This window comes from Staurois parvus, unplaced genomic scaffold, assembly GCF_062004578.1.
Source record: "Staurois parvus isolate SC_StPar_1 unplaced genomic scaffold, SC_StPar_1.0 ptg000025l, whole genome shotgun sequence".
In the NCBI taxonomy this organism is placed as follows: Eukaryota; Metazoa; Chordata; class Amphibia; order Anura; family Ranidae; genus Staurois; species Staurois parvus.
Window position 1 is genome coordinate 14599914 of NW_028317821.1, and position 27214 is coordinate 14627127.

Here is a 27214-nt window from a genome sequence, read left to right on the forward strand (position 1 = left end):
AGGAAGCCCTAGGTCTAAAATTTAAATTGTCCATATGCAAAAAATAAAAAAACAGATTCCTTGCAAGATAAAGCCTCCAGTTCAGACACTGGTCTTGTTGGTAATGTTGGCCACAGGGAATTTTCTTGGTATTATTTGCACGATTCTCTGATGTAAAAAAAATTTCAGATTGGCCCTGGGAGCTTCTGACAATGTGGTGGACACTGGTAACTTAAGGAAGTTGGTAGTTTCACTCAAGCCATCAAATTGAACTATTTAACCAGTGTTGAATCTAAAAAATGATTGTACAACATTGTACAATGGATCAATAAAAATAAAAATGTATAATAAAAATGTTACTGGTGGATGTACAAGGCTGTGGCTCTCAAACAGACTTGTACAGATTGCAGCTTAACAGGAATAGAACCAGAGTGCAGTATACGGTGGACAAGCAATATGACAGGTACAGGCAAAAGGTCAGGGCTAGAGGTGAACAAGCAAAGGCAGATACAAGGTAAAGTTGGTAAATGGAGAAAAAGGAATGCAGGAAATGACATGGACTAGGGCTAGGAAATAAATCTAATGGTCAGACAACAGATGTTGGTCTGACCATAACTAAATAGTAAGCATGACTGGCAGGCTGGGCAGAGACATTCTGCAGATGCTAAACAAACCATCAAGTGAGTTCTGGCTGTGCTTATACCTCCCGTTCCTGAAAGAAAGCATGCCATAACAAGGAAGATGAGACCACATGCCAACAGAACCATAGATAGCAGATCAGCTTTATTGCTGAAAGACCAACAGGACAAAAATATGAGCTTTGATAGTGCAAGAGCCAAACTCTAAACCATTTTCCCATCTAGACATTTTTTTTACTCCTTTTATTAGTATTCTGACCACTGAAAATATTAAACTAAATATGGGGTTATATGACACTTGGGCTTCCAAGTCTTCTGTTGTCTTTCCAGCAGAGATAAATGGTCTTTAGATATCTACTGCAGAATATTGCAAATAAACTGATATATATATATATATATATATATATCACACAATTGGGATGAAGTAAGCAAAGTCGTATCTACCTAGCTGAAAGTATGACTGTGGCACTGTGGCATGGCTGTAGATCAGGGTTGGGCTTCATGGTCGAGTTGAACACAAGTTAATAAATAAACTCATCCCTCCATCCATGTCTCCATACTTTACTCTATTGAAAAATCACTGTGAACTCCCCCCCCCCCCCCCGCATTTCTAGCCATGATCATCTTGAGTAATGCTGGATTATTCATGTAGCATTTACTTCCTGGAATCCATATGTCCTTAGGTCTGGCATAAAGGCAGGAGGGTGTGCTTAGCTTGAAAAAAAAACCTTTTCCCCTCCTCCAGATGAAAGGAAAAAAAATGCCCATGAAGACTCCTGGATAGTATAACATCATTTTGGCCTAGGAAAGAAAACAAGAAGAAACTGAAGAAATGTAGAAACATTTTTTTAAAACAAGTAAATGTAATAAACTGTACCTTACTAACAAAATTAAAAATAGTCAGTGTTAATTGAGAGATTTTAGTTTCGCTTTAATTCACAAGAGAAACCATGAAGTCATTTAAGTTAGTTCTCAACACTTTTCTTTTTCCCCCTCTTTCAGTGCATCTGCTCAGTGTTAACATTAAAAATTAAAAGATGGCAGGCTGCCAATTCACTGCTGGCAGAAGGGAGCTGAGGTACTGAGAGAAAGTGAAAGTAAAACTAAGCTTTGGCTGGAAATTTTGAGGATGAGTTATGCCACAGTGCCTCCAGGTACAGAGGTCAGTAAGGTATTCTTTTAAAGTTGTACTTTATATACCACTAGTAAATTAGATTAAGGATGAGCTGAGGAAAATCTCAAAAAGATCACATTTAAGGATAGGATTGAATGAATATGGTGAAGATGGTGATAGTGCCTAAAATTTTGTATAAATTTCAAATGTTAACAACATATTTGCCGCAAATGTATTTTAGGGTCTTAAAAGGAATGATAATGAGGTATATATGGGCAAATAAAAAACCTAGGGTGAAATATGAGGTATTATGTAAAGATAAAAAAAATGGGGGCTTAAATGTGCTGGACTTTAAAAGATATTATTTTGCAGTATTATTATCACGAACAATGAATTGGGTATATAATGCACAGGGGGAAAATATGGGTAGGGATTGAACAAATATTAAGTGAAGCACAATTAAATAAAATTCTTTGGGTCCCACAACAATATCGGATGTTTTCAGTAAACCCTAGCACTTTAACAAAAAATGTATTTAAAGGTATGGAATTTAATTCATAAACAAAATGGATGAGGGTTTAATTTACAATTAATACCACTGGAAGGAATACATTTCCTGCTGGAAAAAACTATTATAGCAGGAACTTGGATTAAAGATAGGAATGCACGATTAAAGGATATTATGAATAATGGAGAAATAGGCACTTTTCAAGAGTTGAAACAAAAAAAGGACACATTTTATGTACTTGATGGTTGGCGATATCATCATTTAAGGCATTTTGTTACATCTCTTCCACAACCACTGTGAGGGGTTAAAAATATCCATTTGAGCAATTGTTAAACTCAGAATGCAAAAACATGGTACTTACCATATTTATAAGATACTTACTATGATATCTGAACCAATTACAACAGCATTTATGGGAAAATAGGAAAATGAGTTGGAAATGCAGTTGAGCGAACAACAGAGAAGGAAAATATTTAGAATTGCACATGGGGCAGTTGATATGAATACTGTGGAGATGAATTATAAATTGCTGGTAAGATGGTATATTACACCTAGTAGAGTTCATAAACAACACCTGTAGAATTCTATGTATTGTTGGAGGAGATGAGGGATGGAGGGTACAATAACACAGGTATGGTGGGAATGCCCAAAAATACAGGAATTCTTTCAGGAGATAATACAACAAATAGTTGAGATTACGAAGGAAAGTATATTAAAAGACCTGTGGGTGTCTATTTCATGATACCAATCTAACAACGAAACAATATAAAAACACAATGATACCCCATTTAATTTTTGCAGCAAAAGGGTTGATCCCTACATTTTGGAAGACCCAAGAGACCCCTAAAATAAAAGACTGGATAAAAAGGGTAGAATTATATACAGGAATGAAGAACTATATTTTAGTGGAGAAGATAAAATGGGTAAATTCAGAAAAATCTGGGAAAAGTAGGGAAAATTTAAAACTACACAGATGTTTGTAGAATTGATGGAGTAGAAGGAAAAGAAGAATATAGGAACTAGAAGTAAGGGGTAAAAGTTATTATAATGATAAGAAGATACATTGGAGTCAGCGGAAGATAGTAGAGGTGAGTGAAAAGTACTAGAAGAAAAACGACAGCAAAATATGGGGGGAAGTAGGGGGTAGTGCAAATTGTAATAAATGTTTGATTATTATGTTTCAATGTATTTATGTTTTATTGGTTTTGTACTCAGTAAATATATAATAAAAAAATATATAAATAAAGTTGTACTCTGGGGAAAACTTAAATCCTCACTTGCAGCAGAGCAGGCAGGTCAAATTCTCATCTAGGTCTAGGGCAGTGGTCTCTAAACTGCGTCCCACGGGCCAGATGTGGCTCTTTGCTTGTCTTTATCTGGCCCTCAGATCACTATTTCTCCCACTGAAAGGAAGCACTATTCCTTCCACTGTCAACAAGGTTGAGGCACTATTCCTTCCACTGACACCAGTAGTGGGGCATAATTCCCCCCACTGACACCTGTGATGGAGCACTCTTTCTTCCACTGAAACCAACAAGGGGACAATATTCTTCCCAAAGACACCAATGATGAGGCACTATTTCTTCCACTGACACCAATGATGGGATACTATTCCTCCCACCAATACCAATGATGGGGTACTATTCCTCTCACCAATACCAATGATGGGGCACTATTGTCCCACCAGCAGTAATGATTTGAGACTATTCCTCCCACCAATACCAAGGATGGGGTTTATCCCTCCTCCTATTAACTGCATGCTCCTACTGACCACCAAGCCTGAGGAGCTGTTTACTCCCACTGTCGCAGGGTCTACTTCCACTGGCCAGAGCCTGCCCCCCCTAAAGTCTGAAGGACAGTAGACTGGCCCTCTTCTTAGAATGTTTGGAGACCCCCTGGTCTAGTGTATCAGAACAAGCAGTTATGCTTACCTGTTTATCTGCTCCTGTAAGTTTGCATGTTTATTAAGGACAGAAAAAATAATCACTGATAATAACGTTTTTTCCTGTGTCTTTAGTTTATGATTGCAAAAGCTTATTCTAGCTCAGTATTTTTGTTTGCCTTTTTTTTTAACCAAAAGTATGGCATTTTTGCATGAAACTATGCCCTATTTTTCCAGTTTTTCAATTATTGCAGGAAACCATTCAATGTTTATAAATGTGGCAGAACACACATGATGATCAACATTTTGATAAAATATTATTTATCCAAATGTATTAAAATTCTGCTTAATCAAACTGGTAAGCCTAAAACTTTAAAAAGCCGAGTTAAAAAGATTGCTGTAAAATGAGCATACTTGGCACTGGCTTATTGCCTGAATATTTTATAAAGAACAATTTTATCTCAAAATAACTATTGAAAGGGAACTTTTTTAACTTGACTTTATGTAAAATCTAACAGCAAAGCTGAAATTTTGTCTGATATGTTTTAAGCCACATTTTGATATACCTTGTGATTTTATGTTTCATGAAACCTGGAAGCATTAAAATGACTTTAAAATTATTATTTTCAACACACCACATGACCCGTTTTGCCCTGTGGTAGATTTTCTGAAGGCATAAGCAAACTACAGAGCACAAGTATTGTTTTGATTTCTAGGCATATTCTATATGCGCCAGAGCTGATGGCACTATACATGAAAGTCCCCTTTGAAAGCACTAGGGATTTAAGTGCAGTTCCAAAGAGCACATATCTTTGGTTACACACAAAGGTCAGGGAGACATAAAAGTGAATATAATATTTTTTTATAAGCAAAATACCTTATCCAGCGAAATTTAACAGCAAATTGCTGGGCTTAGACCTATGTAGTGAGCAGATCACCCAGAGCCTCTGCATTATTGACAATGTTTTTACCTAGAAAAGTGTTCTCCAGTGTATGCAGTTCCTTTTGAAGACTTCATAATAGTTAGAAACACCTAGAGACATGATTCATTCTCCTATTGTGTCAGTATACATATGTAAAAAGAATGGAATGGATAGCGAATCTATCCAAGGAGAATTAGTCTTGGCTGGTTTCTGCATCTTGAATCCCCATACAGTTCAGTATAAATTTCATAATCCTGCTCAGCCGCTGTGTACTTCCCAGCCTTTGGTGTATATGGAGCATCTCGTTCTCCAGAGCTTACATGTTTAATCAACAAAGAAACATTCCCTAAATGCCTGCTCCTCAGTCTGCTCTTCAAAGTTGGATAAGTCTCATATCCCCAGATATTTACATGTCTATTCCCCTTAGCCTGCACTATATGAGTGTTCTTCATTCCACACTGAACTGCTTAAAATCTAACCAGCCGGATTGCTTCTGTTCCAAACATACCAACAAATAAAATATTTTTTTCTATATTTACCCAGTTCAAAATATATATAGTTATACTGCTCTCATGTATGATATAACTGTTAACTGACATAAGCTTGACTGTAACTGTATCCTTCAAGTGTAACTCATGCAAATGTTTGCATTCTTGTTTGCAGGTTTTAAATGAGTTACTAGCAAAAACTGTGATTTTTCCTACAGAAGGCAATTAGCTAGGGTTATGAATTAAGCAATCTTCAGCAATATTATGTGGAGTTCAGTTACTTCCTTAAAAAACCTTTAGGTTTTTTTTTTACGCTTGGACAGCATGGGAAAAACTTAGAATGCTCTTGAATTTTATTGAGGTTTGTATCCCTCTTGAGAAGAGTTCATTTTAATTCATGTCCACATGACAAAGTTTTCATTATGGTACCAAGTGAGGAGAAACCTCCGACAGAGCTATAGACATTAATAAAAACCTAAATGAGGTTTTAACCTTTCCCCACCCTATCAAAAACTGAAAAAAAGTTTGGACTGGAGTTTTCATGGGTAACATCACATCTTCTTGTATTGTACTATAGTGTGCTAAGCCTGAAGAGTGGCAACATAGCTGGAGGGCTATACAAAAAGATCATTGAAGACTTTTGCATTTGTGTCTATTGCCAGTCTGTGTAGCATACAACTGGCAAGCAGGGTTTGTAGAATTGTTAATCCATTTTTCAGTAAACATGAAAGATGCTGGACATATTTTTTAACAACCAAAAGAATAGTCTTCTACACACAAGTGAAGTAGCCTACTTGATGCATAGAAGATCATATGGAAAGTCACTTCTAGCCTTACTGCCCTCTAGGGCTGGGGGTGTCCCGTAACAACTAGGAAAAAAACAACAGAAAGAGAGCACCAGCCTAGTGAATTATCCAAAGAATATTTACTATAAATCCAAATAAAAACTACTCACAAACATAAAAGAATACATGCTCATCAAGCTGCACTTCCATGACCAAATAGAACCATAACTCAAGCACAGGCAGGCCACGTCAGGGTCCCTGGTGTGGCCTTCCTGTGCTTGGGTTATGCTTCCATTTGGCCATGGAAGTGTGGCTTAATGAGCATGTATTCTTTTATGCGTGTGAGTAGTTTTTATTTGCATTTATATTAAATATTCTTTGGATTGTGCACTAGGCTGGTGTGCCCTTTCTTTCTTTTGTTTTTTTCTAGCGGACATGCTTTTGCTGGACTGTTATGCTGACCTCTTTTTGAGTTACTGAACTGGAATAAGTATGCAAAGAAAATGAAGTCAGAGAAAAGTCAGAAGACTTGTTCCAGGCTAGTGAATCGAATTATATCACCTGTTGCTGAAAGGAGGTTGTACTAAGCAGAATCTTCTAGAACAAGACTTTCACAATCCCCCAATTCCATCTTGTCATTCTGCATTGTGCACTGCAATAATTTCTTCTATTCCTAAGAATCAGGAAGAGAAAAGTAATAACTGATTATTGAACTATTTTAACAAGGTATGAATGAAAGAGTGAGGCAATAATACCCTAATAGAATTGTGGAGTAATACAAGCGCTTTATGCCAATCATGCAAATAAGAGGCGTAGAGATCTGGCGTGTGTCTGCCAATTAATGCAGCTTTATATGTATTACATACATCAATAAATGTATTATTTTAAATGCAAGTAGTGTAAGTACTTTCTTACCCCTACCCCTTGTTTCCACGATTGATGCAGATTTTTTTTTTGCCCACTAATCTGTGGGACCTGTATATAAAAGATTGAAGTAAACAATTACAGGTTTCATAAGAATTCATTATGATGTTTGTACCTGTTTAGACAGCTTCTTGGGGCAATTTTTTGATTAATTCTATTTCACAGCCAAGAGGTATCTGACCATTTTCAAATTTTCCTTTTCATTTTAGACAGGACGCAATGAGAAACCAAAACTTTTACAACATGGAGCCTTCACTCAAGCTGTGCCAATCAAGGAGAAGAAATTCCACAGGCATGTGAGGTAGGAGCAAATCCCATAAACATATACTTGAACAGTTTTTCAATTTTAATACATTTTATTAAAAGACCACCTATTGGTAAATAGACCAGCTAGTAACATTGTTTGCTGCTGTTTCAGTGGAATTCCATGTATCTTTAGTGGGAACTAATGTTTTTTTCTGTATCTGCCTAGCCCCTGATTTGGCATTCTCCTTTGTGCTCTAAATCAAGATCAGGCCAATACTCTGGAATTCTGATAGCACAATAAATGTGCCTTAGTGGCCATGTGCATGCATTGTACTGCAGGATGCCAGGAATATTCAACTGCTGCCATCTTTAGCTGCAGCGGCAATGGCTGGATGTGTACACATTCTTTGGTTGAGATGCTTGCTTCGCAGGCATGGCAGGAATTCTACCCTCTGATGTTTTCAGTGGGCCTAGCACCTAAAGATGCCCCCCTAAGTTAGTTATCAATGGAAAGAAAAATACATTTTTACGCATACTGACTAAAATGTATGTGGGCATTCATCTACCCCACTGACTACTTATATAGAGGAACATACTTCCTCCCACTGACCATTTGTGTAAGGGCATTCTTCAACCTACTGACCACTAAAGTACGGGGCATACTTTCTCCAACGTAAAAGGACATTCTTTATGCCATGGATCTTGAACCTCAGAGGGCATTCTTCATCTGCTGACATCTACACTGCTGACCACCAACATAAGGAGGCATTCTCCTCTTTACTGATCACATACATAAGGGAGCATTCTTCCTCCTATTTACCACTAATTTAAAAGGGAATACTTCCTCCTCTTAACTTCCAGTGTAAGGGAGCATTCTTCCTTTCACTGACCACCAATGTAAGGGGGCATGCTTCCTCCTTTTGACCACTAAGGTAAGGAGACATTCTCCCTTTCACTCACCACTAAGATAGTGAGCATTCTTCCTCTATTCTTCTATTCAGCCTACTGGACATTGTGTCTAGAAGAAGCCATTCAAAACAAAGTTGTTCTGGTAGAATATGTTTTATTTAAGCTCTCGGCCTGTGCCATATGAATGTGGTAATTAAGATGTTATCAGGGTGGTTTTTTTTTCTGTTTGGTGAGGGGTCCCATAAAAATGTTGCTCTGGGGTCCTGTGATTTCTAATCACACCCCTGTAGATATATCTAACTACTGTATATAAGTGTATATGCATTATTTTAGCAGCACATGTAACTGCTGTTATACAGTGTCTGGCATACTAAGTTGGATGTTTACCAAAGCAATTTTATTTTTAAGTCTTGCTGTAATCAAAATTTCCTGCAAAGGGAGATTTTTTTGTTCTTCTTGATAGCCCTGGCTACAACAAAGTATTTCATGTCTTAAGCTGGTGTAGTGTTTCGGAACAGTGGTTTAGGTTTGGCAAGGTTTCCTTTCCTCTAGTCAACATAAACACAATAATTATGCCGACAATTCTAAGAAGACAGGTAAAACATATTTTAATGCATTACAATTAAGATTTATTGTCTTTGGGCTTGTAGTACTTATAGCCTTTTTATTGTTATGTTAGAAATAAAAGCATAATAGTTTGAATGTGTGTTGTAAGAAAAGGTGTCATGTTTTTTAAACCTCTCTGAATGGAACAGTTTAATTCCTAATTATTGCAGGTTACAGAGTGACTGTATGGTGACATATAGGTAAACAGCGTAATTGGTAAATGGACATACTCAAGTGCAACAGGAACATAAAAAAAGTAAAGCTAATTTTTTCATATAGCCACTATACCCATGGACGGGTGGCCCATATAGGCACAGCAAAGTACCTGTATGTTGCTGGCCTCTTCCCGGTGCAGGTTGAATGAGCTTGCCCCCTCTGACTCCTGCTGCAAATAGACACAGCAGGATTTTGTCACCAGGTCTTGGCCATGTGTTCAATCACAGGCCAGAGCCCTTTGTTGACTGGGCTCTTTGTTTTGCAAATCAGGGAAAATGAACAAAGATATTTTTATTAAAAAGACCTTGATTACCAGGAGATGTTAACTCTTTCCCAACCAGTGTCATTAATACAGTAACAGTGTATAGTATTACCATTGATCACTGTATTAGTGTCACTGGTGTCAGTTATTCAGTTGCCACCCAGTGTAAATGAGTGTCAGATTGCCCACTGTACTGTCACAGTCCCACTATAGGTTGCTGAATATATATATATATATATATATATATATATATATATATATATAAAATCAGTAGTGATTATAAAAAATGGCTGGTCATGAAGGGGGCAAAACCTTCCAGAGCTGAAATGGTAATATAGTGTATTTTGTATTGCTATGATCATCAGCCCCTTGTCTTTGTTAGTGCACCTGTCCTCATTTGTCCTCTCTGTATCAAAGCTGTTTGGCACAGTATGCTTCAAGTATGCCACAAGATGAAAGTAATAAAGAAGTGGTATGTGAATATGGAGTGATAATGATGGCAACCCTAAAGCATTAAACATAGTTATTAACTTAAGCTAACTTAGTTATTGGTGTACAAATTCTTTGATGAGTTCAACACTTGGATGAGTAGTGATCAGGGGTGGACTGACAACTCATGGGGCCCCCGGGCAATAGGGGATCATGAGGCCCCTGTGTCCTTGCCCACACTCAAAAAAGCCTATACAAAAAGGTACCAGGGGCCTTTCATGGGGCCCCCTACTGACCCTGGGCCCTTGGGCAGTGCCCAAGTGCTCGAATGGTTAGTCAGCCTCTGATAGTGATACAGTTCATCTTCAACTTTGCGAAACAAGACCACTTAAATGTGACATGTAAACTACATGGACTTTCTGAGTTATGGCCAATCAGCTTTACTTAGTTTATCTGACCCTAATTCCTGGATGTAATTGAACTGACAGGGTGCTATAGCTCACCTGAAGTTTGACATAGTAGACTGAAGGGCAGAAAATGACAGTGGTCTATAAAGTCTGTCTTTTTAATTGCAGTTTTTACATTTTTCTAATTTTTTCTAACCTTGTTTGTCTCAGTGTAGACCTGTGTTGATCCCAAAGATGTTTAAATTCATGCTGTTGATTGTCTCGCTACAGTAAACATAGGTATAAACACAAGTCTACATCTAGGACTAAATGTAGAAAATAAACACATGAATAAACCCCAAATGATAAAAGGCAGACTCAATGTTCCACTACAGCTCATTGTATTGTTATACATATTACAATCTGACCGGACAATACATTTACCAAAACAACAATATGTAATATGAGTACCTACCTAGACTACGCCAAAAGAATCTGTAGGATCTTGCATTACATTCACAAGAATTTGCAAGTATGTGGTGAGCTCAAAGTGTAACTCCACTTTAGTGAAACAAAAGTTGCAAATAAAAAAAAGAAAAAATATATATATATATATATATATATTATACAACTACCACACAAACCATATTGTAATCTGATGTTATTAAAAGTTATCTTTCCTTTCAATCTGCAACTGTCATTTTCTGTAAAATGCAATACAATATGGAAAACTGCAGGCCTTCTGTATACAGACGGTGTACAAAACTTCCCCAGAAATGTCATTTCCTGCTTGTGTCATTGACTCACTGATTTTTCCAGAATTCTGCACTAATATACAAGCCAAATTTTAGGCATCCTCTACAAAATAAATGTTATTTTTTGGTAGGATGTTCCCTAAGGGTTAATTACCTCTAAAGGGATGTAGACACTGCAAGTTTCCTCATTAGAAGACTGCAAGTGCATCAGCTGATTAGATTGAGCACATATACTCCCATTCAGGAATCAAACATACCAGGACATAGTAGAACATACAGCTTTTCCTTAAGAACAGAAACAGGTAGGACTTTGCTTCAAAGTTTGTTAAAATGATCACTCAGAGGGGATTGTTTTTTTCCTCAACAAAAGTGGGGTTACTCTTTAAGTATTTTTTTGTCCTTAGTCTTTTATGTTTTGTCTTTTGAATGGCCTTTTCCTGACAATCCTCTCCACACTGTGGTCATCCCTGCTGCTTGTGCACCTTTTTCTTCCACACTTTTCCCTACCACATAACTTTCTATTAATGTGCTTTGATACAGCACTTTGGGAACATCCACTTACCTTTTGAGGCTTTCCCTCCTTATGGAGGGTGTCAATGATGGTTTTCTGCACAACTGTCAGGTCAGCAGTCTTTCCCATGATTGTGATTCCTACTGAACCAGATTGAGAGACCATTTAAAGGCTCAGGAACCCTTTGCAGGTGTTATGGCTTAATTAGCTGATTAGAGTGGGACACTTTGAGCCTAGAATATTGCACCTTTTCACAATATTCTAATTTTCTGAGATTGTGGATTTGGGGTTTTCATGAGCTGTAAGCCATAATCATCACAATTATGACAAATCACAGCTTGAACTATCTTGCTTTGCATGTAATGAGTCTATCTCATATATAGCTTCACCTTTTATTATTATTATTATTATTATTATTATTATTATACAGTATTTATATAGCGCCAAAGGGTATGCTCAGCGCTGTACAGTAGCAAGGGGGGACAGAACATGAGACAAGACAGTAACAATACAATACATGAGGGGTTCAAGGGCCCTGCTCTTTTGAGCTTACAATCTAGGAGAGTTGCATTACTGAAATAAATTAACTTTTGCACAATATTCTAATTTTTTGTGTTTCACCTGTATATGATCAGGCAGTAGTAAGCTGCAACTATCACTTCAGGTGACCCCTGATTGTCTCAGCAATAGCAGCTCCCATATTTGTGTCTTGTCAAGTTCAATCTCTGTTGTAATTCTTTCTTGGTAACAATCTAGTGACTGATTTTACTTGCCTAGAGTTACTCTATGACACAGTATAGAGTTGTGTAAACCAGTCAAGTAATATAAATTACATTACATTCTGACCTGACACTAACTAAAGCTATTTTACAAAGAAATGTGATAAACAAACTAATATGATTTTTATGAGCAGCCATCAAAGATAATTGTCATAATGTAAAAACTATAACTCTCATTGTAAGGACACAATGTTTCTCAGTTCATGTAAAGACCTGAAAAAATAAAAATGTGACCTATGACCTTGTGAATGTTCAAGCTGTGCCTTATTATGTGTTTGTGTTGATGACTATTCATTACAGGGTGAATAGAGCTAAAGCAGCATTGTATATTGTTGAAGGATAATATGCTGGCAGTGTGCGTGAAGCGTTCACAATAAAAAGTAAAGACTGATGATCACTTGCATATACTGCCAAATCATTCTTCATACGTTTCAATAAATCCTACTTGCAGTTGTGTAAATTACTGAACTCAAATAGAAATCTGGCCCTTTGTAGACCTATCTTTTATATGTCATGCCTGAACATCTTAGTGACTTCTAGAATTTTTAAAGTTGAACATTGCTTGAGGTGATTGTAGCTGTATTAGTGCATTTGCGACAGAAACAATTGAGTACTGTCTGTGATACTTTTTTTATTTGCACTAACATACAATTTTGAGGTCAAGCTTTCAGGGAGTGTCCCCTTCTTCAAGGTCCAAGCAGTACTATACAAATCACAAAGTTTTAGCAGAATGTTAGAAGAGATGGGAAAAAAAAAAGTCTAGAGATAAGACACAGCAAAAACAAAAAGGGGGGGGGGGGAGACAACACTCACATCACAGAGGGAGTCAAGCTTGAGCTAATAGTCATAAAACTATTGGATAATGATTGAGGAATCCCATGTCCAAATTCAGGCCGTTATCTCTTGTGTCAAATAGAATTATCTGTCAGGGCTCCATGTATGACCAGAGGTGTGTGGACTGACACAGGGAAATGCAGGCTTCAGGTATAGTGTAAATAAGACAATTTATTGAAGACTAAACAACACAAACGCAGTGCAAGGTAAACATAACACAGTGCAAATAACCCACACCCAACAGATAACCATATATACAATCAAACGTAGTTGGGCGGGGCGGTAGCAAACTGGCAAACAGGGTACCAGGAGCGAGCGGAAGAGTGGTCAGGAATAGCCGAGGTCAGGACAGGCGGAGTTCGTTCAGAGTCAAGATTAAGGCAGAGTCAGGATCAGGCAGGAAGCAGACAAGATGCAGGTACAGGGGCTCATGGGAAACATACACCAAGGCACTGACTGCAGGTCTGGCCGTTCCTTAAATACACCTCCTGCAATCAGCCTCAGGTGATGGCTGATTGCAGGAGTGGGCATCTGGTTGCTGAGAGCATCCGCTGGCCAATCCTGGTACTGCAGCCCACACGGCAGATGAGTCCCACCACTAATGGTGAGTCCATTCCTGACAGTAACCCCCCTCAAGGAGCGGCCTCAGGACGCTCCAAACAGTCCTTAGTGGGCAAAATGTTCCACCGTCCGGGTCAGGTAACTGGCTGGATATCTTACTGCCGGAGTCAACCGGCTGGTTGGGTTACCTGCTGATAGACTTTTCCTCGTGTAGAAGAACCCAGGAAGGCAGGCTACTGGACACAGGATCTCCCAGAGCAGGCTGATAATCAGTTATTGGCCAGTTTAGCTGGACATCAGGGGCTGGCACATCAGGCTGGGCAGCGAGCGGAGGTACATCAGGCTGGGCAGCGAGCGAAGGCACATCAGGCTGGGCAGCGGACAGAGGCACATCAGGCTGGGCAGCAGGCACTAGCCCGTCAGGCGAGGCAGCAGGCACCGGCCATCTAGCAAAACAGCGGGCACTGAGTCACCTGGCACGACAGCGGGCACTGAGTCACCTGGCACGACAGCGGGCACCGAGTCACCAAGCTCGACAGTGGGCACCGAGTCACCTGGCATGACAACGGGCACCGAGTCATCTGGCACAACAGCGGGCACGGAGTCACCAAGCTCGACAGCGGGCACGAGCCATCTAGCAGAACCGTGGGCACCGGGTCACCAAGCTCGTCAGCGGGCACCGAGTCACCTGGCTCGACAGTGGGCACCGAGTCACCTGGCTCGACAGTGGGCACCGAGTCACCTGGCTCGACAGTGGGCACCGAGTCACCTGGCACGACAGCAGGCACCGATTCATCTGGCACAACAGCGGGCATCGAGTCACCAAGCTCGACAGCGGGCACGAGCCATCTAGCAGAACCGTGGGCACCGGGTCACCGAGCTCGACAGCAGGCACCGAGTCATCTGGCACGACAGCAGGCACTGGGTCACCAAGCTCGACAGCGGGTACAGAGTCACCAGGCTGGACCACGGGCACCGAGGCACCAGGCCGGACCGGGTCATCAGGCTGGATCGGGTCATCAGGTTGGATTACGAACATCGGGTCATCAGGCTGGATTGGGCCATCAGGCTGGGTAGCGGGCACCAGGTCATCAAGCTGGATAGGATCATCAGGCTGGGTAGGATCATCAGGCTTGATCGGGTCATCAGGCTGGATCAGGTCATCAGGCTGGATCACGAACATCGGGTCATCAGGCTGGATCGGGCCATCAGGCTGGATCGGGTCATCAGGCTGGATCGGGCCATCAGGCTGGGTAGCGGGCACTAGGTCATCATGCTGGATAGGATCATCAGGCTGGGTAGGATCATCAGGCTGGATCGGGTCATCAGGCTGGATCGGGTCATCAGGCTGGATCACGAACTCCGGGTCATCAGGCTGGATCGGGTCATCAGGCTGGGTAGCGTACACTGGGTCATCAGGCATCAGGGCATCAGGCTGAACAACGGAAGGTGGGTTCTCAGACAGCAGGCTGACCGGTTTGGATACTGGTAGGATGGTACTGGTTGGAAAGAATTTTCGCTTCTTCTTGGGTTTAGTTACTGGGGCACTGCAAGTAAATGCAGGTCTGTAAATGGATGGAGTAGCTGAGGACAGAGAAGAGCTGGAGGGTGGAACAGAGGAGGGAATAGTTGTTACAGCGGCCTTTTTTACAGGGTTAAAGGCAGGATAGGTGCAGCGAGTGGGAACAGGGTGCTGACATGTGGTAGATAACAGGGTATATTGGGCTGTAACTGGGGGTGCTGTCGGGAATGCAGGAATAGAGCTTTGAGCAGAGGAATGATTAGAAGCAGGACGGGTTTGTTGCAAGCTGACTGAGGCTGGGTGTAACAAGTCTGACCAGGACTGTAGTATTGGTTGAACAAAACTCAGTTTACACATAGCTTGTCTGACCAAAGACTGCACTGCGTTTATACACTCCACTAGCACATGTGGTGAACATGCTGAATAATGTTCCCAGAAGCAATCCGGATCATCCTCCAACAACCATACCAGTGATTCTATTTGATCCACACTGAATGGTGGAAGAAAGTCATCCCTGCTTTCAGGGGTACTAGATGAAGCCAACTCAACACAAGCCTGAATCAATGGTTGCACCTCAGAGAACTCTGTGCCCTGATCTACTAGGGAATGAGCGACCCGTTTGCATTCTAGCAGCTGATCCCTGGTATACTCCTGCAGAGTCTGATAGGCATATTCTCTGTCATCTAAGACTAGCAAATACAAGTATACCACCTCCTCAGGATGCATCCTTCCCAACAACAAGCCAAGATGGCTTCCCTGTGCAGCCACTTCTGGTCAGGAATTGCCTTGGTGTAATGTCAGGGCTCCGGGTATGACCAGAGGTGTGTGGACTTTCACAGGGAAACGCAGGCTTCAGGTATAGTGTAAATAAGACAATTTATTGAAGACTAAACAACACAAACGCAGTGCAAGTTAAACATAACACAGTGCAAATAAACCACACCCAACAGATAACCATATATACAATCAAACGTAGTCGGGCAGGGCAGGGCGGGCAGTAGCAAACGGGAAAACAGGGTACCAGGAGCGAGCAGAAGAGTGGTCACGAATAGCCGAGGTCAGGACAGGCGGAGTTCGTTCAGAGTCAAGATCAAGGCAGAGTCAGGATCAGGCAGGAAGTAGACAGGATGCAGGTACAGGGGCTCATGGGAAACATACACCAAGGCACTGACTGCAGGTCTGGCCATTCCTTAAATACACCTCCTGCAATCAGCCTCCGCTGTTCTCTGTAAAAGATTTTTCCTCATCCCTTGCTTGGTGACAATGTGCGGGCAAACGGTAGCTCTGGGCAAAGCAACTTACCCTTAAGTTGCAATCTATTTCCGGGTGTGAGCGCACATGCATGTGCCCCCCTTGCTGTCCCCCATCGGTCCAGGGAGAGAAGAGAGAATACCACACTGTGAGTAAAACCATTACATTACACACACATACATGTTAGATTCGCACATTTAACCCTTTGACTGCCCCTATTAAAAAATTAAAGGGACAGTGTAAAAATAAAAAAAGCAAAACAAATAATATTAAAAAAAAAAATCTCCTCCGCCCCCACATGCTCATGCACAAAGGCAAATGCAAGCGTCAGTCCCGTGTCAGTACGTAAACGGAGATTAAACCATGCATGAAACTGATTCCCTAAGGCATCTTGGTTTCTGACTGCTATCACTGCCATGATGCGTATCCTGGGTTAGAGGGCTGTTCATGTAGGATATTATGTTATATATATCTTCAGTTTGTAGATCACTTCTGTGTTTTTTATAGATGTGCATTTGCAGATTCTGTCAGGTTGAGATTCATCTGTCCTATTGTGTAGCAGTGTAGGTGCATTCCCCCAGTATGATGTCTCTGTAACAGTTACATCACATGTGATATATTTGGTTGTAAGTATATTACTGTATAAACCAGCAATGGGCAAACTACGGCCCGCGGGCCGTATACGGCCTGGCAGACCTTTTATTCCGGCCCGCGGAGCGATACTGTCAGGATGGCTGTCAGGATGTGTGTAGGCGGGGCAGCGTGAGGAACGTGAGGGGAGCTAGGCTCCTCTCACAGTCCGCCCTGAAGACCGGAACGGCGCGGGAACACGGCGAGAGGAACGCGCGGAGCAAAGGTAAGTGAATTGACACAGGGGGGACTTGGAGACTTAATATGTGGGATGAATTAATATGGGGGATGAATTACTATATGGGGGATGAATTACTATATGGGGGATGAATTAATATGGGGAATTAATTACTATATGGGGGATGAATTACTATATGGGGGATGAATTACTATATGGGGGATGAATTACTATGGGGGATGAATTACTACATGGGGGATTAATTACTACATGGGGGATTAATTACTACATGGGGGATGAATTACTATATGGGGGATGAATTACTATATGGGGGATAAATTACTATGGGGGATGAATTACTATATGGGGGATTAATTACTATGGGGGATGAATTACTATGGGGGATGAATTACTATATGGGGGATGAATTACTATATGGGGGATGAATCACTATATGGGGGATGAATCACTATATGGGGGATGAATCACTATATGGGGGATGAATTACTATGGGGATGAATTACTATATGGGGGATTAATTACTATATGGGGGATGAATTACTATGCTTACTATGGGGGAATATTACTATACTTACTATGGATGACACATACACATCATTCATCTACTCTTGGTCCGGCCCCCGGGTCCAATATATGAACCCATTGCGGCCCTCAAGTCAAAAAGTTTGCCCACCCCTGGTATAAACTCACAAGAATGGGTTATTTTGCTCACAACATGCTTAGTCAGTGGTGATTTTATACATGTTTATATTCAGTGCTTGTATTTTTCCCAGTTTCCCTGAAGAAGAGAATATTTTGAAATGCATTGGAACACGAGAAACTTGCACTAAAATTGTAGTTTGATTACTATTATACCTGTTCCCTTGTTTTTATGTGTTTTCCGTGAGATATGTTTGATACAATTTGTATGACTGTTATAATCTGTGCAATGGTATCTGTGCCTTAAAATTCCCATTACAAACAAATTTTGTTATATGTTTAAAGCCCAACTCCAATATAATGGCAACCCCCCTCATATCCCCTCTGACTAACCACTGGTATGAAAAAAACTATCCAAATGCCCATTTTTCTTTTTTCTTGCCTAAATCCATGGTCACACAATGATCCTTCTCTCGTCTTCTCTTTACTTTCTGAGGTTCTACTTTGGGTGTCCACGCAATGTGGACATTTCCTATTGGTGGAGGTGACACTTGCCTAAATCCATGGCCACATGGTGATCCTTCTCTCATCTTCTCTTTACTTTCTGGGGTTCCTCTTTGGTTGTCCACGCAATGTGGACATCTCCTATTGGTGGAGGTGACACTTGTAGTGGCTGGGTCCTCTCTCCAGAGGCAGGAGAACTCATAATGGCAGTGAGGGAGCTAGTGCTCAAGACGAATACAAGCAGGGAAAAATGCCTGGTCCCCCAGGCAAGATGTTAGCTTGGCTTATAGAGGAAACTAACTGATTTTTGACTCTGCTTAGGAAGACGTATTTGGAATCAAGATTGAGGAGCAAGGTAAATGATGCACAATGCACTATTTACATTTAATGTAGGGGTTCCCTAAAGCTATTTTCTTAGATCTCTTCTCTTTTCTATCTAGACTTCCTCTCTTGGTCACCTGATAACCTCCCATGGCTTCAAATACCACCTCTATGCCAATGACACCTAAATCTATCTCTCTACTCCTTACCACAGTTTTCTGTCTCCTCCCACATTACTTACTTACTAACTGACATATCAGCATGGATGTTGCACCACTTCCTTAAACTAAATCTCTCTAAAAGTGAGATGATAATATTTTCTCCCCCTCATGCACTACCACATGACTTTTCCATCAAGATCAATAATACAGCTAGACTCTGATATCGTATGTACTCTCCAGCGCCTCAGGAAATGCACAGCCAAAGGGAAGCCAAGGGGACCAGGACAGCGACAACCAAAGGAGATGCTTCAGGGATGCAGCCCTCCTCAGATGGGGAAATCAGCCACTAGATAAAGAATAAACAGGTGGCGCACACACCTAGTGCATTATCCAAGGTTTATTCAAAGGTATATAGGATAAAAACATACTCACAGACGAAGCATGTATCTAAAACATTTGCATTATGAAGATGGCCACAAAGGCAACGAAAGGTGTTCCAATTGTCAGTGCATCGAATGGCTGATGCATTTTGGGGTCCCTTTCCTCAGCGCTGCTGACTAGCCTCTTGGACTGCTACAGATGTGTAGTGGATGGGTGGTAGGAGCCTTGCTGCTGATGCCTCAGCTGTGAGCCATTTGACCGCACTGACAGTTGGAACACCTTGATTGCTGTTGTGGCCATCTTCATAATGCAAATGCTTTTCAGATACATGCTTCGTCTGTGAGTATGTTTTTATCCTATATACCTTTGAATAAACCTTGGATAATGCACTAGGTATGTGCGCCACCTGTTTACTCTTTAATCCTAGACTCTGACCTATTCTTTTGGCCTCAAATCCAATTGCTGTCAAAATCTTGTAGACTTTTACCTCCATAACATCTCTAAAATTCACTATTTTCCTTTTTAACCAATGAAACCATCAAGCTATTTGTTCACTCCCTTGCTATCTCTTGCCTTGACTATTGTAACTCCCTTCTCATAGGCCTACCTCTCCATAGGCTATCCCCTCTTCAGTCTATCATGAATGCTGCTGACAGGATCATCTTCCTAACCATCCGCTCAGTGTCTGCCACCCCTCTATGCTAATCCTCCGCTGGCTTTCGATGGCCCACTGATTTAAGTTCAAAATACTAACAACAACATACAAAGGCATCCACAACTCTGCCCCAAGCTACATTACCAAACTTGTCTCCAAGTATCACCCAGACTGTCCTCTCCATTCCTGTCATGATTTCTTGCTCTCAAGCTTCCTTGTCTCCTCCTTTTCCACAGCCTCTCCCATCCCCTGGAACTCTCTACCTCAATCTGTCCAGCTATCCCCTACTCTGAATGCCTTTAGGCGATCCCTGAAAACTCATCTTTTCAGGGAAGCCTATCACGCCTCCAAATAGACATTTATCACTTCCATCAGATCATCCCCCACAGTTATACCCTTTATACCACTTGCCCCCCTATTAGATTGTAAGCTCTTATGGGTAGGGCCCTCTTAATCCTCTTGTTTTGATTGTATTGTAGCTGTACTTTCTGCCTTTATATTGTAAAGTGCTGTGCAAATTGTTGGCGCTATGTAAGTCCTTTATAATTATATTAATAATAATACTTTTTTCTTGGAGTTGGGCTTTAATGATGTATTAATGGTTACAGAGCTGCATTCAGTCTGTCTTTTATAGGTGCCTGGAGTTCAACTTTATCTTAAAAATCCCCTACTAAAGCTTTTTTTGATTGCATAACAATTTAATTAGAGGATTAGAAAACGTATTGTAAAAGCATCAGATGTTACACGTACAGTGGTGTCACATTCATTTGTGCCACACTAATTTCTCTGACAACTTAAAAGAGTTAGCAATACAACTTTAATATATTGTCAGTAAGTATTTCTTTATTAGAACTAATTCCGAACTGGAAGATTTTTTTTTTTTATTTTTGCTTCTACTGACTTTTTTTTTTTGTACACATGATTATTCATTTAATGCACTTTGATAAATGTTCTAACTGTGGTTGACAGGTGTTGATGTTGATCTACAATCACAGTTCAGGCCAAATGTATTGGTTTGAGGTTTACTGGCTTGTTTAGACTAACATATAAAGAGATTAACATACCTGAGAGAGCTAACCTATATCTACGGTTAGCAGGTCTCTACTGACAAACCGTGTACTAAGATTTTGGGATGCCCTGTGCTTGGCAGTGAATTCCACCACATTTCCATAAGAATGGTTTAGGGCAATTAGCGAAGAAACCTGAGACTGGAGGAGAAGTTTGAGAAATTGCCGTCTAGATTTCCTTTAGGGTCCTGCATGATTGTATTAGTCCGTTCACACAATCTTTTGTGTTAGAAACTAAATCCAAGTGTCTAGTGTACCATGAACTGAAAGTTTCTTTCAACGCAATTTGCAGTAGTGGCTTGGCTTTTCTCCAAGCTCATAAACTTGGTATGCGATCAAAAGGTTGTGACATAGCTCCAGAAGATTAATAATTCTCGCTTTAGAAGAAACAAACAAAGCCACAAGACAAATGAATATGCTTCTATTTTGTATTGTGTGACCTGAGATGGCATAACCAAGCAGTTTAAAATCTGACTTTATTCCTATTACTTTACATAAATCTACATTTGCAATTAATTTTGCCATTCCTTCATATTCTTAATTAGACCTTAATTAAAGCTTATAACATAACAGAATGCTGACAATGTGCTCATTTCTCTTGGAATGTTGTGGGATACTCTCCTTATTGATTTTATGAAAAAGAAAGGCAATACATACCTAATGAAACAATTCTTGTGCCACAGGAACAGTTGCCATAGAGATTATTTGTGCAGACTGGACAAAAGCCTTTGCTACAGTAGAGGAGAATTCTAAATTGGGTATTAATTTCATCCAAATTAATGCAACATTGGCAAGTCATATTGTTTAGCAAGTTCACATCTGTAAATTAAAACAATGAACCCAAAAATAGAATCAAATGACAAGTTACAGAAATAAGAGTGCCTTTGGTTAATTTCACTCAGCAATTCAATTCTATTAAAAAAAAGTTCTTATAAAATGTACCAAAGGCCCCGAGCTAAGTTTCAGTATGTAATGTATTTATTTTTAATAAATAAATTGTACTTAGACTTTTTCCTTCCTTTTTTTTAATCCAGATAATCTCTTCTGTGAGTATTACTTGAATCTTTCATTTATCTTTATTAAAAATGTGCGGTCTCAGAGCGTTGAAGGCTAAAATGGTATATAAAAAGATCAAATGCACCTCCTAAGCAAAACTTCAAATGCTTTAGATATGCATCTGTGTGGTGTTAACATTTAGGTCTCATTGAGCTCCATTAACTGTATCATTTGCAATATTTTAATTGAAAGTAACCACATTCCAGTGTATTTACTTTTGCATTGTATGTTCTACAATAAGTGTTTAAAGGCAAAACAAACGTCTCATTTATTTCCATTTGATATTCCCTAAATTCACATTCCTCCACAATATTCAGCAAAATGTTCAGGACAAAGACAAAAGAGAATTTCTCACCTCCAAAATGGATTAGATCAGCTGTTTCAATTATTCCGAAGAGACCGACAGTGACCAACTGACTTGCACATCGTTGAAAAAAATGATATCCAGTCCTGTGAGGATGCCATATGCTCTGTGCTTTGAGGCAAGCTGCCTACAGTACAGTGCAATTACAAACAGACTGGAGGCTACACTAAAATCTGATGAAAAAAATGCCAGCAGAGAACATTGTTTCAGGGCTTTCTTAATTACTAATGGAGACAAACAGCTAAATTTTAGTTATTTATCACAACTTAAGTTGGTTAAAATGCAAATTTCTGCATCCTTTCTCCTGGAAAGTGATACATGCATAGTTACAAAACAATTACATTTTGATATGGCTGGGATTTTTCCCGCTGGCCTATCACTCGTTAAGAATCTTTGAAATGGTTGCCATTGCTTTAAATAATATATCTATTAGCAGAAGAGCATAAAATCCTGCTGCCTAAGATGTATCTGTTAAATTGTACTTTTATGCAGGTTTAGATATAATATCGCTTTCTTTGTCTTTGTAGAATCAGTCATTACATTTTCACTGCTAAAACTTACACAGAATGCTTTTAAAATGTGATTTAAAGTAAAAATAAAAGTGGTTTTTGATTGTATTAAGGGTACTGACTTTGTTCTATGGGTTTAAAGAACAATTGTACTTTTAGCTTAAATCAGCTAAGTGCATTTTAGGGTTGTCAAAATGAAAGTATTTAAAGTAATAAAGATCCTTTAGTTAAGAAAGCAGCCACACCCTGAGTGGAAAAAACTTGTCTCCTATCAGAATGCTACATTGAAGGACTGTGTAGAAGCAGTGATCTCTCTGCAGAAGTCAGAAATATCCTTCAGTTATGTTATCGATTATTCTAAAATTTCTTGTGCCCAAAAAATGATATCGAAATGTGGTGACAGATCCCCTCCACCAGCTATACTCTTACCTGGTTTAAATGACAAAACCACTAGGCTTACCTAGTGGTTTGGTCATATAAACCAGGTGAGAGCATACCTGGTGGAGGGGATCTGTCACCACATTTGAATATAATTTTTTGGGCACAAAAGATGTTTGGAATAATTGATAACATAGCTGAAGGATATTTCTTATGGGAAGTAGTTTTTAAGTGGTTTTATGGACTGTTGAAGGAACTTTTATTGCACACTTATGTATAATTATTTGATGTAACTCCAGTATCACTTTATTTATATGTATAATTTTGGAAAATTGAGTTCAGACAGTAGGATTGATTCATACACAGGTTAGTGAAGTGCGACACTCTTTAAGAGATTTGCTCAGATGAGTGGTTAACGTGCCAACAACAGTGTTTTTCACCATTGATTTATATGGAGCACAAATCTGACAGCTGCCGATGACAGCTGCAGCTGTTTGCACACAGTGGGGTTTATTTACTAAAGACAAATAGACTGTTCACTTTGCAATGTAAGTTGAACTTTGCACAGTAATATTCCCTAGGGCTTAGTGATTGAGATTATGCTCTGTTGACTTCCATCATCCAATCATGTGCAAGCAAACATGTTTTTCTTTTTAATTCTCCTTGCATGTGATTGGGAAATCTTCATCACATTCACTAAGCTCTGGGGAAAATTCCCTTGCATAATGCAACTTCCCTTGCAAAGTGAACAGACACTCCAAAGACATGCTGGTAGGTTAATTGGATCCTATCTAAATTGGCCCTAGTATATGTATGTATGAATGTAAATTAGGGACCTTAAATTGTACGCGCCTTGAGGCTTAGGGGCTGATATAAATGTACAATATATATGTAAAGCGCTGCATAAATGAACAGTGCTATATAAGTATCTGACATAAATAATTAAATTAAAAGTATTTGCTTTTAGTAAATAAGCCATTTGCATGCACTCAACATCAGCGACTGGCAAGCTGCCGGCAAGAATCTACTGATTTCTGCCAGCGACTGCTCCTAGCACAGATATAATTATGAGTGACTGTAGCCTGAATTGTTGCACACCTTTTTTCATGTACCTGGAATGCTGTTAGCTAATTTATATTGAAAATTCAGTTGGGCTTTAAATCCTTCTTTTGTGGAAAGCTACAGGGGATGTAATTATAACTACAGCTAGTGGAGCCTTGACACCTGAAAGCCAGTTTCTCCTCCTTTTTCACTTTCTTATTTGCCTCTTGTGACACTGAGTGACAGACTGTAGCACTCATAAGAATGTTATATTGTGTGAGTTGAGTGTTCTAATACTGAGTAGGACCTACAGGACCATGGCTTATGTTTTGCCCTTAAGAACCCTTATGGTTTTGCTTCACCAGTGTTCTGTTGCTTTAGCATCTTAACCTTCCAAGACCAGTATTTTGTTTAGACTTTGCCCAATGAACAACTCTTCTGTTCCCCACTTTGGATATTTATTATGTTTCATAGGAAGCTTTCATAGACTGAAGGTATCCGTGAGCTTATTTTTGAACTATGGGCAAATCTTTGCAAATGAAACATTACTGCATTCACTAAGTGCTGGGGCAAATTCCCATGCACAGTGCAACTTCCCTAGCAAAGTGAATAGCCTATTTACCTGTATTAATTCAACCCAAGAAAGTGCTCCTCCTGTTATAACCCTGTGCTGTTTGGATTTTCTTTTTCCTATGCTGACCATTAAAATTTCACATTTCATTCCTTTCTTCTGTCCTTCTTTCTCCTCACATGACAGGATAATTAAGCTCTTAACATTCAAATAGCTTTGATTTCTAATACCAAAACTGGAAAGGTTAACTTGTGTTTGGGTGTCTGCTAATAAAAAAGTAGCAGAGGATTTTTTTTTATACTTTTCAGTGAATATGCATATTGTAAATATTGTACATATTGTGTTGCATTCTATTAAGAGTTCATTCTTTTTGACATTTTATGTATATGTAAATGTTCCTCCCAGGATGTAGGAGGAGAGCCATGGTGGTTTGATTCTTGCTTTGCAAAATGAATGAACATGATGTTACTGCTTCAGCTTGCATCCATTTAAAGAAGCCTATTGCATATGGTGTCAGAAGTGGGATCTATCATGGCTGGGGCTGGATACTGAACCTAGAGTATGCAGTAGCATACTGCTAGAGCTACTTCAAAAGCATCTGTAAGGCAAGTAAAACTTTTTGCCACACCTCACAGAACTTTGCTGTGCAAGGACAGAATCTGCTAGCAACAGGGATATTGTCAAACCAGGGACAGTGTCTGCTGAGGAAGAAAAAATGATGCTTCAGCTATGTTTAACTAACAACATTTCTGCCATCGAGACTGTTATTACACCCCCTCTACTAAAAAAAGTATTACCTGTTAACCTGATGTGAAGCCTGAACTGCTCCCTTAAATTCCTAACCTGTACCCATGGAACTACCTAATAATATAGTAGCCTTGCTTAAATTAGTGGTTTTGCAACAATTGATACTCATTCCAAAAGGAAGTAGGAAGATTTAAAAAACATAACGAATGGCAACTTGCATATAACTCCACCTTTAACTAGAAAGGAGGTAGCATGAGCAAAGTTGCCAACATCAGAGGTGGCAATGACACATCAGCAACAAAAAAGCAACAGGAATTTCTGCTTAAAACATTGACAAACACAAGTATAACTATTGAAGCCTCTAGTTGTGAGACACTTTAAAATATTCAAACTTACTGCAAAAGATGATATTAAATCTTACTTTGCTACTTTTGAGCCTGTGGATAATTTCAGTAATAGACCACAAGGCCAATGGCTAATATGCCTGGCTCGAAATCTGACTGGGAAGAAACCAAAGTATTTGCCCCCTGAATATTGCAGATACTGCCAATCATGATACTGTAATGGGCCATATTGAGGCAGCATGACATCAACTCAGAGGCATTTTGAAAAAGATTCTATTGTTATTGCAATATTGCTGCAGATGGACCCCATGAAGCCTGTGAAAACCTGAAAAAGCTGCTATAAGTTGATTAAACTAGCAGTTAAGACAAATGAACAGAGCTTGGGCTACGGTGTCAAAACAGGTGTTAAGGTCTTTTAACCCTGTTTCTACTAAGCAGACCAGAAGAAGACTGGCACAGACTGGAAAGTTTGATTTAAATGTGGGAAAGTTGTCCATATTTCCCATTTTTGCAGGCAAGGCCAAAAACCCAGTTCTGTTGCTACATCAGGCAAAATAAATTACAAGCTGTTCTTCTACTGATAGACAATGATAATCAACAGACTCTACTGAAAAACAACTTGCTTGAGAAGTTTTGGAACATAGGCCACATGTTCATCAAATGTGTTCATGGTTATTCAAAACTTTGCCTTATTACACAGATCACCACTGATTTGAGAGATCGATCAGACACAATAAAGATTGCTATTGTTGGTAAACTGCCTTATTGGGTGTCTTTTCTAGGATTTATAGAAATAGAAATTTTCCAGGATTTATAAAGTTACTTGATGAAGCAACAGGACAGAGTGCTAAAGTTACCACCCGAATGCAAGCTCTGAAACAGAAAACTGATGAGTTACTATGTCAACTCTTTCCTTTTGAAAAATAAACTTTTCAAGGTGTTGTTAAACACAAAAAGACAAAAAGTGGAAAAAGAAGATTAAAATAAAAAAGCAAACCTCAGTACCTTGTAAAAACGGCACCTTCTCTGAGAATGATTTGGAAAGGTAAATGTACCAGGGCTTGTTTATAGCAGATTATATGGGTAGAGATAAAACACTATCGCAAATTCTTAGCTTTCAGCGGTGCTCTCTGCCTTTA

At 39.7% G+C, this 27214-nt stretch overlaps 2 long non-coding RNA genes across 2 annotated transcripts in view; one reads left to right on the top strand and one right to left on the bottom strand.

The window, feature by feature from the left end:
• Nucleotides 1-800: 800 nt before the first annotated feature.
• Nucleotides 801-22596, bottom strand: LOC149471951 (uncharacterized). Its single transcript, XR_016305820.1, has 3 exons — nucleotides 22477-22596; nucleotides 6879-6990; nucleotides 801-1418 (listed from the first exon to the last, which is right to left on the bottom strand). It is a non-coding gene; the product is annotated as an uncharacterized LOC149471951 (long non-coding RNA).
• Nucleotides 7457-27214, top strand: part of LOC149471952 (uncharacterized) — a 102023-nt gene continuing 82265 nt past the window's right edge. The window contains exon 1 of the long non-coding RNA XR_016305822.1: nucleotides 7457-7542. This is a non-coding gene — a long non-coding RNA (uncharacterized LOC149471952). The remainder of the gene's footprint in view (nucleotides 7543-27214) is intronic.